Source organism: Brachyhypopomus gauderio, chromosome 13 (genome assembly GCF_052324685.1).
Source record: "Brachyhypopomus gauderio isolate BG-103 chromosome 13, BGAUD_0.2, whole genome shotgun sequence".
In the NCBI taxonomy this organism is placed as follows: domain Eukaryota; kingdom Metazoa; phylum Chordata; class Actinopteri; order Gymnotiformes; family Hypopomidae; genus Brachyhypopomus; species Brachyhypopomus gauderio.
In genome coordinates, this window is record NC_135223.1 from 5,501,502 (window position 1) to 5,514,820 (window position 13,319).

At 47.4% G+C, this 13,319-nt stretch overlaps 1 protein-coding gene and 1 long non-coding RNA gene across 2 annotated transcripts in view; one reads left to right on the forward strand and one right to left on the reverse strand.

Annotated features, from left to right (window-relative positions):
* LOC143473443 (F-actin-uncapping protein LRRC16A-like) overlaps window positions 1-13,319 on the forward strand; it is an 81,782-nt gene that overhangs the window by 6,416 nt on the left and 62,047 nt on the right. The gene's annotated exons all lie outside the window — the stretch shown is intronic.
* Window positions 8,957-13,319, reverse strand: part of LOC143473444 (uncharacterized) — a 6,747-nt gene continuing 2,384 nt past the window's right edge. Inside the window, exon 3 of the long non-coding RNA XR_013120530.1 lies at window positions 8,957-9,761. This is a non-coding gene — a long non-coding RNA (uncharacterized LOC143473444). The remainder of the gene's footprint in view (window positions 9,762-13,319) is intronic.

The following is a 13,319-nucleotide window of genomic DNA, read 5'->3' on the forward strand; positions in this document are numbered from 1 at the left end:
GAGAGAGAGACAGAGACAGAGACAGAGACAGAGAGAGAGAGAGAGAGAGAGAGAGAGAGAGAGAGAGAGAGAGAGAGAGAGAGAGAGAGAGAGAGACTGACTCTTCACTTCTGGCTCCAGTTTTACTCTGGCCTGTCCGGGATCCCTGAGGATCATTGCAAGAACCCGTGTGTGTGTGTGTGTGTGTAGCCTTCCTCAAACTTCATTTTTTTAATCAAGTCAAGTTTTGACCTGCCTTTAGAATGGCAAACATGGCAGTACGGTCACAGTGATGAATAAACTCCTACAGCAGCTCAAGAGAAGAGGAGAAGGCTGAGAACTTCGTTCTCCTCTGACAGGTGAACTGACCAATCAGGAGTCGCCATGCAAGTTCTGGAACAACATTTATGTCGTGCAAAAACATAATCCTAAAAATAATGCTTTGCGTTCTGTTCTGATAACCAGTCATATTCTGGGTCGTTTATTTGAGAACAAGTTAACCAGTGTATGCCAACCAGTGTTGGCATAATTGGACCTGTTTCAGAGCGACTCGTCTGGTTGTGACCCTGGAAACGTCTTGGCTGTTTTAACCGTGTGGCTTTCTGTGTTATGGTTATGAAGCTGTTGGATGAAGCTGGCATATGCAGTATTGTGTACTACACGGCGGTTTTTATGACCGCTATATATGTTTATAGGCCTTTAATTAACCTTACATACACACAGGCATTATCTGGACTGAACTGTTATCTGTTGCGCTGAAAGTTTATCAGTCTGTGTGTGAAATGCCTGCTGTGCTGTTTTTTCCACTGCACGATTGAGGACGTGCTGACCCTCAAATGGGGGATTCCACATGATAAAAAATAAGAAGTACCTGCTTCCTCAGCTGTAAACAAAGCCCGTCTGTGTCTCTGTCTCCTGGGCGTGTTACCGTCTGACTGCTAGGACATATCCAGCCAGCCTAATGGTGTATGCTGCTCAGAAAACATCCCTGAACACTACGCTGGAGCCATGCTTCTCATTTGACTGGTGTTCAGCTTGGTGGAGGGGGAGGGTCATGGTCTAGACGAAGTGCAGTGTGGTGGGGTGGGTCTCTCTAGACCAGGGGTGCCCACAACTTTTCGGCTTGCGCGCTACTTATAAGATGACAAAGTCAAAATGATCTACCTATTTATAGTGTGTCAAACCCTAGACGTCACATTGGCTACCATGTATGTCAATCAAAATACAAAATGGACGATAGCCTGTCATTCATTCACTACTTTTTAATGTAATGCGATCTACCCACACTTCCTTCGCGATTGACCAGCACTTCTGATCGACGTATTGGGCACCCCTGATCTAGACAATGCAGTGTGGTGGTGTGTGGGTCTCTAGACAGTGCAGTGTGGTGGTGTGGGGGTCTCTAGACAGTGCAGTGTGGTGGTGTGGGGGTTTCTAGACAGTGCAGTGTGGTGGTGTGGGGGTTTCTAGACAGTGCAGTGTGGTGGTGTGGGGGTTTCTAGACAGTGCAGTGTGGTGGTGTGGGGGTCTCTAGACAGTGCAGTGTGGTGGTGTGGGGGTCTCTAGACAGTGCAGTGTGGTGGTGTGGGGGTCTCTAGACAGTGCAGTGTGGTGGTGTGGGGGTTTCTCTAGACAGTGCAGTGTGGTGGTGTGGGGGTTTCTCTAGACAGTGCAGTGTGGTGGTGTGGGGGTCTCTAGACAGTGCAGTGTGGTGGTGTGGGGGTCTCTAGACAGTGCAGTGTGGTGGTGTGGGGGTTTCTCTAGACAGTGCAGTGTGGTGGTGTGGGGGTCTCTAGACAGTGCAGTGTGGTGGTGTGGGGGTTTCTAGACAGTGCAGTGTGGTAGTGTGGGGGTCTCTAGACAGTGCAGTGTGGTGGGGTGGCTTGGGCAATGTGGTGGGCGTCCTGCTAAATTCCACGTCTGTGTGAGGGTCTTGTGGTTCTCCTCCACTGCTTGTCTTAACATGACGGTGGAGATTGTGGAATACAGTTCCCCAGGGTCCTAACGCACCTCCTCTTTCCCATCCAGTTACATTTCTGCTCATGATAGTTTAAGTTCTGATCTCATGTCCAATGTGTAAATTCTGTGAAATGTAGCGAAGAATTAGAAAAGTTGACTTGTTGGTCTGGAAATTTTGACCAACCTTATTTAGCAATACAATTGATAGTAGAATCAATGCATTTGTAATGACTTGACATTTAAATGTTAAGTGTTAATAATTTTATAATGAATTCTAACTTTATTAACAGTTACAGATTAATACTCCACTGGTAAAGGCGTTGTGAGTCAGTGAGCTAAAAATGAATACTGACATTTATTTAGTCCAAAGTCCTGACTCTTGAGGTCTTTGTGGTTCAGTCTTTTAATTATTTAAATGATCTCCATATCTCAGCATTTTTCCTGGGGCCTTTTCAGTTTCTGGTGTGTTTCTATCACGTATGTGCAAGTGTCCGAGTGTGTGTTTGGAAGCATGTGGTCTGTCGCCACAAGAGTTGGGAAGTATTCAGAGAGTGACAGACACGCACACACACACAGATGCACTCACAGAAACCGCCAGATAGACAGAGAAGTGGTGTGTCTGGGTGTTTGTGCGTGATGTGTTAAAACAATAGAAGGTGAATGGTCCATAATCAGATTTATATGCAGACGTCTTTCCTTGATTCCAGTCTGGCTGAGTTTAATCTGATTGTCAGCACACACAGCCTAAGCTGCAGTACACACACACACACATACACACACACACACACACACACACACACACACACACACACACACACACACACACACACATATGCGTGCGTGCACTTGCCCACACCCTTGTGTACACTCCTCTGTCTTAGACCAGTGTAGACTCACTTCCCCCCTAAGAGGAAGTGACCTCACCCCCACGTGCACCTCTCCGTTTGGAAAATGATGTGTTCAGGTACCGGGTGAGTAACTCACTTCTGTCCTCAGGGCAAGTCCATGTCTGGCTCTTCTAAGAGCTGTGGCGTTGTGGTTTCAGTCAACAAAGCACGAGGAAACTAACATGTCCGCCGATATTGTGTGAATTGTGTTTGTTTACACACTTCTTCTAAATCCAGCTTAAATCCAGCTTAATCCAGCTTAATCCATCTGAAGTTCCTCCCTTCGAACGGCGTGATCTTCCTTTACGTTGAGCCGTTGCCCCCTGGAGCTCCTGTCATGATTTTGAAGGACGTCCATGTCCTACAAACCCAGACGTGAACTCTTAGCCTGCGGTGTGGTAATGGCAGTGTCGTCATTTATTTGTTTTAACCGTGCCTTAAGTGATGATTTATTACTTAACTGCAGGATCTATAACCCATGCGTACGCTTCCATTGGCTTTTAACTTACTAAGCATGCTTCTTGCTTGTCGTATTTAAAATAGAGTGTATGTTGATCTGTCAAAATTGGAGTTCTTGCCACTGGCTTATCTCTGCTAAAGTCACTCGAGAATCTCTATTGTTCTATTGTCCATTAATTCTTCCTTAATACTTTAAATGTCTAACAAGCATATTTCTCATAACACTTCCTCTTCCTTCATCAGTCATCTGTATATGTGTGTTAGATTTGTGGCCCCGCCCAGTTTACTAAGTGATGAATCAAGATCCAGTCTTGTGACCTCAACACTCGGAGCCAGTGTTCTCCGTGTATCCCCGAAACGTAGCCCCAGTCTGGAGCAGTGACGGTGAGATTAAAAGAGCTGGTTATCGAGGGACACAGGGTACTTATTTACGACTGCCATGTGCACTTTGACAGCTCAGGGTAAAGATGCACTTCCGTGAGCTCGGGGGACGGGCTAAGGGACAGTGTCCCCTCTCCTTCACATCGCCTGACAGGTGCGTTTTATTTCCGTAAGCAGAAGTCGTTAAGCACTCGGCTGTGGTTGGCTGGAGCCACGGTGGGCTGGCTGCCCGGCATCGGTCTTAGCTCGGTCGTGGATCTAATTGCCGTGCCAACGGTGATTCACTGCTGAAAAATCCTTTATGGGCTCAATTATCTGGCTCTGGGAGACTGGCGCATTCATTTCTAAAGCTCGAGCAAATTTGACTGATCATAAAATGAAACCTGTTCATATTTAACCAGCCGTGGATTATTTCTGATTATACTGATTATGGGTTAAAACAGATTAGGAGATGCCTTGGGCCGTGTTAAAGCATGTGTTCAAGAATCATCTTCTCCAGCCTGCCGATCCCAGAGCGCCCGTTTTCCCAAAACCCGACCCGTTCCTGGAAGTCTGTACGTGTCGGGCCTGCCTCGTCTTTCATCTGCAAGCCGATCAACTGACACTGACACATATATTCTGGCTGTAGAAAGGCAGCATCATGAATCAGTCATTTCCTGTTGGACCAGTTGAAGGACCTCAACTCTGCTCGACGGTAATGAGGAGCGCGAGATAGCGTTCAACGCAGATGTCTCTTTTTGAATTCCTTCATTGTGGTGGATCCACTCAGTAGGGTTTTTTTGTCTCCCTCTCCTCCCATGGTATGTGCCACCCATCATAATTCCTCAGGATTGAAGAGAGAAGGCCAACCGAAATCTCAGAGCACGGGGGTGTACCAGATATCTGCGCAGAGTTAGGCAGCGGGCAGAGTGTGTGTGTGTGTGTGTGTGTGTGTGTGTGTGTACGCAGAGCACCCTATTCTTGTATATTGTCATTGCTTCATACTGATTTTGCTCCCTCACACACCAGTGGTCTCATATAGCCTAAGAAGCGCACTACCCTTACCACAATAAGCCCTAAGAATTCAGTTTTCAGTGTCACATACATCAAAGTCTCTTTCAATATGTAGAAACCCTGGTGCCATCTCCATCAAATTACACATTACATTTAGCCTTCGGGTGCAATGTGTTTATGAACCTTTCTGTTTACCTACTGCAGTTTGGTGAAGGGTCTTCTGTAGTCAGCCCCGCCCCTGAACTTTAAATGTTTCCCAGCCCTGATACCGAACCTCACAACTGAGACTAATGACCTTTGAACGTGATGAGGTTGATAGCCTAAGAAAGTGGCTCTCGCTTCTCTCTCTGCCTTCCACTCATGGCACAGTGTGGCCGTTTGAAAAGCGGCTGGAATCAAACCCTGTCTCCTTTCTCTTCGAGCCTTTCTTTCCACCACCTGCTTCTCCTACATCTGCTGCTCGGGACAAACACACCGCGATGCGCCTTGAATACATTTACCATTATGAGCTGAACAATATGACCTGGTTTCCGATTTCTCGTGGAAGCCCCTTTTGTGTTTCCTTACGCTAGCCTGTATGCTTTCAGCTTATAAACTCCTTGTCCAGGTGACTGAAGAATCGATTTTTAATGCCTGCTGCTCCTACTTGTCCAGCTGATGTGTAAACGGAGGTGACTCTAGAGGTGATGTCATACCTTGGCAAAAGCCATAGTTGGTGTTTTGTTGCTTCCCTTTCACTCTTTGCTGAGTGGGACGGGCTATGAGAGGGGGCGTGGCTGTAATTTACTTTGACCTTTGTGTGGTTTCCTTTGAGTCAGAGAGCATTCTGGCTGGTTACCCTACACCCGTGGTACTACAGGCTCCTGTGCTGAAGATGCAGCCCTGACTGCTGGTGAAAACCCAGTACGCACCTGGTTGTAACGTTGCTTGTTGCCTGGTGTAACGTTGCTGTTACCTCGGGCTACCTCCGTTACCTCAGGAGCCAGGCCAGGTGGAGGGGTGGGGGGTAAGGAACCAAGCCAGGTGGAGAGGTGGGGGGTAAAGAACCAATCCAGGTGGAGAGGTGGAGGGTAAAGAATCAAGCCAGGTGGAGAGGTGGGGGGTAAAGAACCAATCCAGGTGGAGAGGTGGAGGGTAAAGAACCAGGCCACGTGGAGACGTATGGGGTAAAGAACCAGGCCAGCTGGAGACGTGGGGGGTAAAAAACCAGGTCAGGTGTGGAGGTTGGAGAAGAGAACCCTGCCTCCTTTCTTTCTGCCCCTGCCTCCCTGAGGTTTGCACTAAAGAGCAAAGCACTGTGGGCCATCATAAGAGCTCGAATGTGGCCCAAGTAAGTAATTTTTTACGTTTAAGGGGCCTGCCGAATGTGACGTTTGGCGTGAAAAGGAGAAAGTTCTTCCCCACATCACTCCTCCACGGGCGGTAAACGTCTGCCTCTACTGAGGCCTGCGGGTGATGAAGGAGCACATGCAGGGACGGCTGATTACTGCTGAGAAAATGTTCGTTTACTGCACATGATATCACCTCATCACAAGGAACCCTTGGCAAAAATTTTTTTTCTTCCTTCCTCCAGTCCATGCAGGCTGTGATCTGACCCATTGAGCCAACCTTTCATTTCCTGGTTTGACTGCATCAATTTCCTGTTTAGAGAATAAGGAACTTGTCAGATAAATAAGACGTTATTGTTGTCAAATGTGCCAAAATCTCACACTGTGCAATTTGGGTGCCAAAAGACGTCAGATATCTGTTTGCATATTGCTTTTGTTCGGTTCACCTTCAGTACTCACAGGATCACTTCGTTACAGAGACTCTGTAAGAGACCCTTTGTGTCACGGGGAGGATTTCAAATGTTAATTTGGCCATATCTAAAATGAACACATTTAGCCAATGCTAAAATGTCTCCAAGTGTACGTTCTTTGGCCTACAGTAGATCTGAAGTGTTTCTCTAAACATTCCCGACGATCAGATTAGCGTTAGCTTTCAAAGACCTGCCACTGGCCTGTTCAGGAGCAAACACAAATGGTGCTATCTGTACTCTGGATCTGAAGGAGGGATTTCCTCCCGCCTGCCACCCCTGCTGCTATTCTCAGTGGTTTGGTCCCCTGGCATCCCCGTTGGCCCCTGGCAGTGGGCCAGTCCTCTGTGGAGAAGGAGCTGGTGGGTGCTGGGTAGTGTATTCATATAACTAGCTGGTTCTGAGATCAAGACATAATTGGTCTCTTTCTCAGATCTGGGATATGTTTCCCTGACCTGTGTTTTAACCCGGACCAGCTTAATGGTGGGACTAGTAAACTGGTCTGGGATCTGCAAGCTGTACCGAGTGCGTTATCTCACTGGCAGGGCTCTTACAAAGGCGTTCCTGTGTGGCTGTGCGAGGCACGCTCTGTGCTCCAAAAGCCCTTTTGTGAGTTGGGAGAGGCAGAGAAGAGGCGGCTACTCACGCCTGCGCTGTGTCTCCGCACAATGGGACGGCACAGAAAGGACACTGTCCAACTGTCCTGCGGCACAATGAGACACGCTCGTCGTTTTCAGCGTTTGTAATCGGAGTGCTTTGACCTGAGACTGCAAAAATGGAGTCCAACAAGAATTACCAGCAGCCGAGTTGATCACCCCGCACCTGGTGTCACCTGGACAACGCTTTAAAACATGGTTAAAGAGCACGAGGTTTTCTGCGGGATTTTCCTGCAATCTCTGTTCTAAAGGAACGTGTTTTCTCAGTCCGTCCCTCCGCTGCATGCCGTGTTCGTGTCGATCCGATCTGACTGGATCAGGGAACGGCATCAGGTTTCATTGTGATGCCATTGTTTGCGCTCAAGCCTGCTGCCAGCTGCTGTTTGCAAACATCCTAGTTGTGTTAGAAGCTCAGAAATCACAGGAGCTGCACGATATATGGTTTATTTGTTATCACGATATTGACTTTTACAATACTGATATTGTAGTATGCTCTATAATTATTTACCAAAGTGTGTGTGTCTGTGTGTGTGTGTGTGTCGTACGCTGTGAGCAGGCTGTTGAATCTCTTTAATAAAAGTCATGAAATTCACATGATCCAAAACTTCAGGCAGGATTTTAACATAAATCATCCTGTGTGTGTTTATATTTCAAGCCATCCTGCAATATGTAACAATATAAGTGCAATTAGTTTCTTTTGCACTGTTTGATTATTTAGTACAATTCATACTACTATATATCATTTATTACATTTGTTACCTTTTGAAATATTCATATTGCAGAGAAATAATATATGACTGAGTAACATTTCTCTAATTGTTTATTGAGGACTTTTGCACAAGGACCAGGAGGGAGTTATTTCCTTTTCTGTTTAACGAAAGACCCGTAGCACAAACTCGATCCCCAACAGGCAAAAGATCCAGACAGGGCTCCATGTTTCCTTGTATGCATGGTGTCTGCTTTGGGGACCCGCACCTGGGCAGTTTGGACCCGCACGGGGTCCTGTGGCCAACATGGACTCCACATATGCAGCAGGGCTGTATCAGTCAGATCAGAAATGTTGGGTACATGATTAGGTTATGATTTTACTCCTGTTCATTTATTTATTTCCATTTAGACTTCATTGAAAAGATCAAAGGTCAGAGGGGGGGGGGTGTCAAAAAGCTGAAGTTTCTATTAAGTCGAGCTTGTAAAGTTACAATAAACATTTTAAACAGCTTTAAACATTTTAGGAATGAGTCGAGCTTGTTTCCTCTGTCTATTCTTTCATGAGCAGGAACTGTGTGATAAATGTTAGCTGTCTTCATCATGTCTGATTCAGTTGTCCTTTACACTGTCAGTAGACCATATGGTGTTTACATCAATACAGTGTGCTCTACCGCCGTGGCTCACGGACCATTGCGTTTGCACGTTCTGGTGATACGGATCCTCCGAAGATTCAGAGAGACGTTTTCATTCACACGTGCAGACCGAGGCAGTAGCTGGGAGCAGAGGAGGAGGTGGACGTCTGTCCAGGGTCTTGCCGGCGGACGCTGTCTCTACCCTGGGGGACAGGGAGCAGCTTTTATAACTCACCTGGTGTCACAGGTAGAGTGAAGTGTTTGTGACACTGAGGTCATGGGTTCAGCCCGAGTGGCGTAGGCAGTTGTAATGATATAGTTTGTTCTGGAGAAGGGTACTTGATCGCGTTTGTTTTTAAGGCGGTGGAAGAATCTTAGAACATATGCAATGCCTGGTTTGGAGAACACACCAAATGCAGTGACAGCCTGCAGCCTGCCTAACATGACATACGAGAATACGAGAAACATTAGATCGACATTAAAGTGACAATAAACAAAGATGAAAAGAAAAAAATAGCTGAAATGTATAGTTAAGCATTTATATATGTATTTTATTAGTGTTCTGGCACTCTTTGTATATTTAAATCTTCAAGCATCCGTTCGTTGTGCAGTGCAACACTCTTCAGCGTCTGGCCAAAGAGGCTGCAGGTGAATATTCTCTTATAATCACTCATTCACTGTATTAATTTCACATTTTGTTAATGTGCAAAACAACCAAGACTTTCAAACTGAAACTGTTGATGCTTTTATCTGACCCCACATTTATGACCCCACAGTTATGACCTCACAGTTATGACCTCACAGTTACAGTACTATTTGAGCTCTGGAGAGTTGAGCCCTTTGCTCAACAGTGGCAGCTTGGCACCCTAACCTCTCAGGTACCACTGCTCACCATGGTTACAATGCTTCTCAACCAATCAGATTGTGACATTGGAACAAGCATTCTACCGTCCACTATACACACCACGGCCCCTTACTCCATTTGAGGAAAAATGACGAAGGATCGAAGGATGGAGTGACCCAGAAAAACCCAGAATAATCTAGAATAATCCATTATCTCTGGAACAAGCCAACGCTGTGTTGTTTTATGTTGTTGTTGTTGCACTTTTGCTGTATGTTTCTTTGAGAAAATCCTCTCATGTGCAAAGCGGCGAGGAACACACGATGGAGAAATTCTCAGTGGAGCAGATGGAGCAGGAATTAATGGTGCTCCTTCAGACAAAAGAAAGATGGAGGATTTCCGGATCCTGCCGGGATTCTCCGTGCGCTGAATTAGTGGCGTCTGCTTGTGCCATGTTCCTGGCAGTAGTTTCTGTGGAAGTAGGTTAATATGAAGAGCCAGAAAGCATTGAGGCATACACACACACACACACACACACACAAGTGGATGAGGTTCCCAGACACACACCCGGCTTTGGAGCTGTTGGTTGAATGGTGTGTCATCTAGCCTGCAGGCCTGACCGTCTGTCAGTGTGTGTGTGTGTGTGTGTGTGTGTGTGAGTGAGTGGTGTTTTTCCCCCAACACTCAATCAAGTGGCCCAACGAAAGCCACCCAACATATTTCTCCTGTGCTCCTGTAAGCCGGCCAGTCATGGCAGACGTGGATGAGCAGGATGACGCTGACAGCATGACGGTGGTCATGGTCCAGAACCTCCAGCATGACGGTGGTCATGGTCCAGAACCTCCAGCATGACGGTGGTCATGGTCCAGAACCTCCAGCATGATGGTGGTCATGGCCCAGAACCTCCAGCATGACTGTGGTCATGGTCCAGAACCTCCAGCATGATGGTGGTCATGGTCCAGAACCTCCAGCATGACGGTGGTCATGGTCCAGAACCTCCAGCATGACTGTGGTCATGGTCCAGAACCTCCAGCATGACGGTGGTCATGGTCCAGTACCTCCAGCATGACGGTGGTCATGGTCCAGAACCTCCAGCATGTTCCAGCGTTTGGCCACGGCTTCTGGACAAAATGAGTCCTAATCCATTCTTGACCAGTCGGTCATGCATCAGTAGTTCAAAGAAACAGATACATTTTTAATTTCCGTCTGATCTGGTCAGTTTAGGGGATGACTCTGGTAACCATATTTGGCTTCATGAAGCTTTATGCAGCTATGGGTCCCTTCCTGGGTAACGGTTTCGATTCTTGTTGAATGTGGACCAGTCTACTCACCGCTGCCCCAGCTGTCTGGAGTTGGTACTACCGTTTGAAACGGCTCACCCACGGGAGACGGTTAGGCTCAGTGAGCATCGTGACGCCACATTACTCACACTATTGCTCATTCTCTTCATAATGAGAGACCCGTGAGCAGACCTACATGGTAAAACATCTGAGCTTGTTCACGAGGTTTGGATCCTCCTCCCCCCCTTGAGGCAACGTGGCGGTTGACTGGCGCCCCCTGCTGGGGAACCGAGACCTCGGTGTGGCATTAGTGCCATCAGCCACGTCTGAGAGGGGGCTGTAACCATGGAAACAGCCGTGGATGGTGTGGAATTGGGAGTGCAGGTTCGACAATGAGGAAAATCTGTGGCTTTGGGGGGAATTGTGGTAAAAGGGCATACGCGCACACACACACACACACACACACACACACACACGTGTGCACATACACTATAGTGGCTTCAAACTGACACTCTTATGAAGGCACCTAAAATAAACACACGTGCTCTCACACACTTGTGCCTGTGCTCTCCTGAGTGTTCAAGAGCTATGCCATTATGTGTCCCTCCATTACTGTGTGTGTGTGTGTGTGTGTGTGGGGGGGGGGGGGGGGGGGGGGGGGGCAGGATGTGTTTGTGGGGTGAGTGCTTGTGGGGGTTGGGTGTGTGTGTGTGTGGGGTGGGATGTGTTTGTGGGGGGTGTGTGAGAGTGTGTGTGTGTGTGGGGGGGGGGGCGGGATGTGTTTGTGGGGGGGTGAGTGCTTGTGGGGGGTTTGGTGTGTGTGTGTGGGGGCGGGATGTGTTTGTAGGGTGTGTGTGTTGGGGTGGGGGTTGTGTAGGGGTGTGCGTGTGTGTGTGGGGCAGGATGTGTTTGTGGGGGGGTGAGTGCTTGTGGGGGGTTTGGTGTGTGTGTGTTGGGGCGGGATGTGTTTGTGGGGGTGTGAATGCTTGTGTGTGTGTGTGTGTGTTGGGGGTATGTGTATGTATGTGTGGGTTGGAGGTGGGGGTGTTGGGGGGGTAGGTGTATGTATGTTTGTGTGAGGGGTGGTATGTGTTGGGGGTATGTATATGTATGTGTGTGAGGGGTGGTGTGTGTTGGAGGTGGGGGTGTTGGGGGGGGTATGTGTATGTATGTCTGTGTGAGGGGTGGTGTGTGTTGGAGGTGGGGGTGTTGGGGGGGTAGGTGTATGTATGTTTGTGTGAGGGGTGGTATGTGTTGGGGGTATGTATATGTATGTGTGTGTGAGGGGTGGTGTGTGTTGGAGGTGGGGGTGTTGGGGGGGTATGTGTATGTATGTGTGTGTGTGAGGGGTGGTGTGTGTTTCCACATGTCTCAGATAAGACTACCTTAGACCAATCTCCAGTACTGCCATCAGGAGACAAATGATTGGCTGTTTGACCACAGCAGGGGGAGGAGCATCTGACATACTGACACACCTCCACACACAACAACAATATTTGGCACGTTGATGTATTTGTCTAGTCTCCTTATGAGACTCATAAAATGTTTATATACTGACATCATTACCAAAACCTCAAATGTTAGCATGCCTGAGACTGTTGTGCACTATTAGACTAGGGTATGTCTGGCAGTGCTTCTGTGATTAGTACTTCAGGAATTATAACTGCCCCCCCCCCCCCCCCCTCTCTCTCTCTCTGTCTCCTTCCCTCCCTCTTTCTTTCCCTCCCCTACACACACACACACACACACACACACACACACACACATCTTAAAACTGCTCAGTCAGTCAGAATGTTCTGGTGTTAATGGGACAGAGGTATGGTCTTTTGATGGTCTTTTGATCACCTGGCCTTTTTTGGTGGTAAGAAACCTCCAGCACATGGCGTCTACAGCGCCCCCTGGAGGCCGGCTTTCACCATGTGCCAATTGCTTCCTGCTAGTTCTGTTTTCCATTAATCTCCACACTCACTCAAGATCGATTCATTCTCACTCGTTTCCGCTTGGTCATCACCCCCCTACACACACAGACACACACACACACACACACACACACTCTTTCTGTCCTCTACTCTGGTGTTGTGCCACATCACAAAGAAAAAGAATGATTCATTTATTCATTTACCCATTCACTCTCCATTCCTTTCTCCCTCCCCCTCTCTCTCTATCTCTATCTCTCTGTCTCATGGCTCCTTCAGGCCTCATGGCAGAAGCTAATTTCAGAACATTCTGATTCGACTGTATGACCTCATTTGAGTTCAGCATGATGATTCCTGACCTAATTTAGATCTTTTGAATCACTCAAAAAAAAAAACAGCTAAGAGGAATCCTGGCAATCTCTCCCCCCATTAAAATAAAAGACCTGTTGATCTAATATTGAATCACAGAGCAACTGGATGTTTAATCTGGTCTTTCCTTCTGAAGAATGCCTTTATTTAGAGAGCGTTTGGGAAATGGAGACCTTCTTACGGGCAGTCAGGTCACGCTTTGTTTATTCTTGTCTGTCCTTTCAAATTTACCTTCCTTCAGCTATTGATTGGACATTAATCCAGTCGATAAGTTGGGAAAGAGCCATTTTGCTGGAGGTTATCAGATCAGACAGATGGATGGGAGAGAGATTGTCAGTGAATGATTAAGGAATCAATGGGATGAGGAGAAGTTTTTTTTAAGTTAGATAGTTCCCTCAGAAGGGCTTTTATTTTGTAACATTTAATGGTGGTTTCATGGCCTCCAGCCCATGGTTCTTCAACTG